Here is a 5,836-nt window from a genome sequence, read left to right as displayed (position 1 = left end):
AAAGGCCCGAGAAGAAACCAGCCCCACTGGCACATTGATCTACTTCCTCTTGAGTTTCTAGCCTCCAGAACAGCAAAAGAGTGAATTTCTGTATTTAGAATACTCAGTCTGTGGTATTTTGTTATGGTAGTCAATTTTATAGTCTATATTAGGACATCATGTTGCATACCATACTGAATAAATTAATGAGTAAATAAATATCCTAAACAAAACAAAATAAATCACATGTTACAGATTCCTGATACACTTGGTTAGTTATTCTGCTTATTTAAGTTTTTTGATAATAACATCTTTTGTATCGAAAGATCATCAGCCCTGTAGGATCTTGGCCCCAGTTGCCAAGCTCTTGTCAGACCTTGTTTGCTGAAATTGCCAATTTATGTTTTTCATCATACACAGGAGCACAAAGATGTACCCCAGAAAAATTTCTAGGCTCTAGCAGTATTAGTCTTTTCTTGCTGGTCTAGGGGCCCAAGGAATCCCAAATGACCAGGTGTTGGCCACAGTTTTAGTGGGACCTTTTTTATGTCCCTGGTAGTTGTATCCCCTACCAAGCCTGAAGTTTAAGGGAAGCACAAGTTCTGTCAGGTAGGTTCAGTGGTAATCATGATAGAGTTCACTCACCTCTTGTGTCCCAGACCTATGTTTTCTACCTGTTGGAATTAGGACCAATATTTGACTACATATTGGAATATTGTGAGCACCATATAATATCTTATTTGGGCTAAAGTACTATCTCTGCAAATTTTTGCACATGGTACAGGGCAACAGTTCATAGCAGTGGAAGACAGCAAGAGGGAGTGGGACAAGCCTCTTTCTGTCCCTTATAATGTATCCAATCTACTGGGATTAGGGTGGTGCCAATGCAATCAGTGGACTGCTCCAGCAGTCACCCACTCTTAATCCTAACACGGCACTGTGAGTCAATCACACTCTAGGTTCAGCCACATTGGAAAAAACTCCTGTGACAGCATGAAGCTTTGGGAGGACATCTAGACACAAACCATAACATCTGTTGCAAGGGCACTTACAGAACAGCAGACTTGTAGATATATAGTAAAAGTTAGAAATCAGAGGCCTGTGACCACAGGCTCCTGCTGCGTGTCATGTAGTTAGCTCAGTAAATTCAGCTAAAACCTTGACTGTCTGGTCCCAGCTGTTATCGATCAACCAAAGACTGGTCACCTGACTGCTGCCTTTAGTTAAAAGAATATGCATTGATGCCATGTTGCTCCAAGGCCATTATGTTTGGTGAAGACTAGCTCAGTCAAGGACAAATTTGACTGTTTGCCCCACACAAACAGCCTCCTCTCATTCCAAGGATGTTCCTACACAATGGTAAGCATGTCCTTCTAAGCAAATTGCTAATAACTGCCTTGTCTAACATACGTAGACTATTATCCACGTTGTCATCTTTGTGCTGTCTGCCTGAAAACCATATTTAAACTCCATATAAAGTGGACTCAGTTTTGCAAACAGCTTTCCTCAGCCCTCTGGTGTTATAAAAGTGCCTTTGAACTTCTCGGTGCAACACTGTTAACTACTAGATCTTGGACACATGCGCAGAACAGTTCCCAAAGTCCTGCATTCTTCTCCAGAGAATTAAACTAGGGTTTCAACAGGATAGGGTAGTGTAGGGAGCTGCGTGTAGCTGCGCCCTAGGATGGCGCCGGTTTCCACCTTCCACCCTCTCAGAGGGTGAGCGCTCCTAGTAATAAACAACTCCATATAAGGCCAAGGCTTGGGCTAATGCATTGCTTCCGCATACCTGGACCAATGGACAGTACATACGTGGCACCCCATGATTGGAAGCCCTAAGACTTATAAGCTAAGAGCAGGGGCCTCGGGAGAGAGAAGAGAAATGTAACAGGGCAATAAAAGGCTGCGCAGACATAACCAGTGGTCGCGTCTTCCTTGCTGGCAAGGCTGCGCACCACAGGGTAGACCTGACATCAGCCTGAGGTATGGGTTCTCAGCACTGGTTCTCAGGATCTGTGGGTAGGAGTTCTCTTATGTTTTCTTGAGATTTAGATAGTATAAAGGGACACATTGATACCACGGAGGCTTTGTTATCATAGCTTTCTGAGAGCCCACACTGTGTTTCCCAGGTGCAGTAATGAGATTTGTTGGTGTCTCAGTGGACCTCGAGGGAAAATGGTGAGAGGATGTAGAAAATAAAGACAAGATAATAGGTCAAGTAATGGACCATGCCTGATTGGTAAAGGCCTCCTAAAACAGGAGGGGGGTTTATACCTTTGCAAAGTTATAGAAGACACAAGGCTGCCTAGTGACTAATAGCCCACAATGTTCAGGCAAGATGTTTTTCTCAAGACTGGGGTAGCTTGACTGCTTCAGGCAATAAGGCCTCATCCTGCTCTCCCACATATGATCAATTTCCAGCTTCAGCAGCTCCCAACAATGAAGGATGTACTTTTATCTTTGCTCTCATCTTCTGTTTCTTTTATTTCTTTTTTCCTGTGGAACCAGGGATTGAACTCAGGCCCTTGCACTTGCCAGGCAAGTGCTTATTTTACTGAGCTATCTCTTCTTCTGTTTCTACTCACTCTACAGAGCCAGTTTCTCTCCTACTGTTCATTTTTGCTCTCTTGAATAAACTTTGTCACAGCCTTTGGCTCTTTTTGTTCAGTTCCTTGTTCCACATGAGAAGAACTTGTGCTGCATTTAGCGTTTATCCTCAGCCTCTGCACTAACTGGTCAGATAGTCAGCAGTAGTCACTAGATTAGAGCTGGCCGTAGTTGTTTCTCTTACCATGGCTATTCTGTCCATGAGCCCACTGAAGAAGCACTGAGGTGACCCATGGCCTTGCCCAGCTCACTCCATTGGGTGAGTCATCCTGGCCACCTGATTGTTCCACACCTTCTTTGTGTTGGATATTCTTGGGTGGCATTGATAAGAGACACAAAGATTCACACATTCTGTTGCCTCTTCCCTTTGGCCCACTTACATGCTTCTTCTCTAGACATTTCTGTCTTTAGTTTTCTTTTCTCCTCTGACCATCCAGTCAAGTCATGTGCCACTGCCCAGGTTGAACTGCCTGCCTGCCTGCCTGCCTATCTGTCTGTCTGTCTGTCTGTCTGTCTGTCTGCATCTTTCTATCTATCTATCTATTATCTGTCTAGGGCCACATCTCTTCACAAATACTGATGATCTGGATTTATTGACACTGTCTGTTAGCATCACTTCAATGCTTTTCACTCACTGAAGAGTGGGGTTATAGTGTGACAATGTGAGAAACTGAGGCCCTCTCTTTTCTCCCAAAAGATTTAAACAGCATTTCCTCCATTTAGACTACAGTCCACCCTAGGTGGTTGCACCCCTCACACTGAAATTACAGAAATTCTTAAATTTTGGTAACATAGTGGCAGACCAAACATAGCTTATCAAGAGCCAAGGATTTTCTGTTCCACACACCCTCTACCTTCTCAGTCCTCCTCACCCTCAGCAATTATTCAGGTCCTCCCCTGACACCACTTAAACTAGCCAAATGCAATAGACTATAAGCCTTTAGATTCAGCTGAGTTTAAAGGATAGCAGCTTCCCCTGCGTTAGGACTTAACCCCTTTCCTGCTGCTCAGCTGCTCAGCAGCTGCCTCGTGTAAGTGCACTTGAGCCCATCTGCAGAAGTAAATTTTAAACTTTGCTTTGTTAGTTTCTGCCAGAGTGCATTCTTTTTTGGAACCAGGGATTGAACTCAGGCCCTTGCGCTTGCCAGGGAAGCACTTACTCCACTGAACCATCTCCCTGGCCCCTAGAAAGTGCACTCTTTCTGGCACTGGCAATTTGAGTATGGGGGCTTATTTCTATTAGTAGCGGTTCATGTAAAGACCAATAACTAATCCATATAACTGACCTATTCTACACCAAGGTTGGGGTTTTCTTCTTCCTCATCACAAATATGAGCTAAAGGAGAGGCATGGGTGCAACAAAGGTAATTGATGTGTCTGTGTTTCTTGTTTGAGAACATAAGTGGGCTTTCTGGATTTGCTTTAGTCTGATCCAGAATGCACTATTTGCATAACACAGTGAATTGTTCATGTATTTACCTGGTCTATAAATCAGGACATCTGTAGAAGTCTATAGCAATTAGAAGAAACATCATTTATTCCCATACTTAGGATTCTTTGTTTTATAAAAGACATCTTTTTATTTTATTTATTTATTTGCTTCTCTTTAAGTACTGCCCTAACAGCTTCTCTGAGTCACCTGAACTTTAGATTTTCTTCAGTGCAGCAACAACCAACACACTTGCCCGTCTTTAAGTGCTAGTGATGTTGCATAAGCCCTTCCACCTCCATTGCACCCTAGTCTCTCAGAGGGGAGGCCTTAATCATGGTGATGCTGTGGCATAAACATCATCACTGTTGCACTTCCAGTGAGACCCTTGTCATTGGGTTGTGTAGGGAGTAATTGCAGAGAATCCCAAGCTGATGCTATACCTCAGAGTACCAGTGGTGATACCAGCTGACTCCCTTTGAGGTCCCCCAGAAGGAGGCCCTAAGGAAGGATTTGTGGTCAAGCTAGTTTAATTACAAGGTGAATCCAGAAAACACCAGTCATGCAATGGGAAGTTAGAAAGGGAAGAAAAGGAAGTGAACAAGGAGTATACTATTAAATACTTTGCTGCAAAGGGGAAATGGGAGGCAGGGCCAGCATGGCAGGGGCTCTAACCCCTGGCCCCTGTGTCTGCCGCTTTAATCCACTGAGCTCAACATCTTCTATGCATGTTCCTGAGTCCAACTTGTCCCCCTTATAAAGGACAATGGTTGTGTTGGATCAGGATCTACACTTATGATTTCATTTTAACTTGATTACTTTTGTAAATATGCCCTTTCCAATCAATCAGGGGAGTTGACACAATTCAACTCATAGCTGAATTTATGTGCCAACTTCCATGTGGCACTGGTGGATTGCTGCAGGCTGCCATGCATGTGGACAAATGGAGCTCAGACACAGGAGATGCTGAGTTTTGGAATATGGGATGGTACACTCAGAAATCTAAGTGCCATAGTGTATGAATGGGCCATTAGCAGTATCTGGTGTTTTGGTAATACACCAGACTATTTCTGTAACTCATTTAACCTTTTTTGCTTTTTTAAAGTAGGGACAATTAGGAGAGGGAAAATAACAGAAAAAAGATCAAATCCTGTTTTGCTGCCTGTGAGAACAAAGGTCTGTTAAAGAGAGACTGCACATTTTTTTTGATGTTTGACTGTTCAGTATGTGTCTTAATTACTCTTCTCTCATTGCTGGGAAAAATACCTGACACCAAAAGTGAAGGAAGGAAAGGTTTATTTAGGTCACAGTTAATGGAAGCTTCAGTCCATACTTGGCTGGCTCCAAGGCAGAGTGGCACGTGGCAGAGAGCAACCTTTCATGGCAGTGGAGAGCAGAGAGCAAAAGAGCAGGAGCAGCAGCAACAACAATGGCAATAGAGAGGAAGTCTTTCTCTCTTATGTTACATTCAGGCTAACCGCCTCAGGCTGGGTATAGCACTCACACCCATAATCCCAGCCTTGGATCACCCATAATCCCAATTTACCCATGAGTAAATTGCAAACTCTAGAAATCCGCCCCATGATTGCATGAGGCTTTGGGGGGACACCTAGAGACGAACCATAACAGTAAGCTTTCTCATTTGAAGTAACAAGATTTCTTCTCAGTTTTACAAAAATATGTGTTGTAAAAAAATGTGTTGTAATCAAGAGTGATGAAATGATGTTTCCTGGGCTGGAGAGATGGCTCAGTGGTCTAAAGCACCTACTTAGAACAAGCTTAGCAAAAGCATCAGGGACCGCGGTTCAATCCCCCAGCACC

Source organism: Octodon degus, unplaced genomic scaffold (assembly GCF_000260255.1).
Source record: "Octodon degus isolate 3935 unplaced genomic scaffold, OctDeg1.0 scaffold00003, whole genome shotgun sequence".
NCBI classification, from domain to species: Eukaryota; Metazoa; Chordata; class Mammalia; order Rodentia; family Octodontidae; genus Octodon; species Octodon degus.
This window is presented reverse-complemented; position numbering follows the sequence as displayed.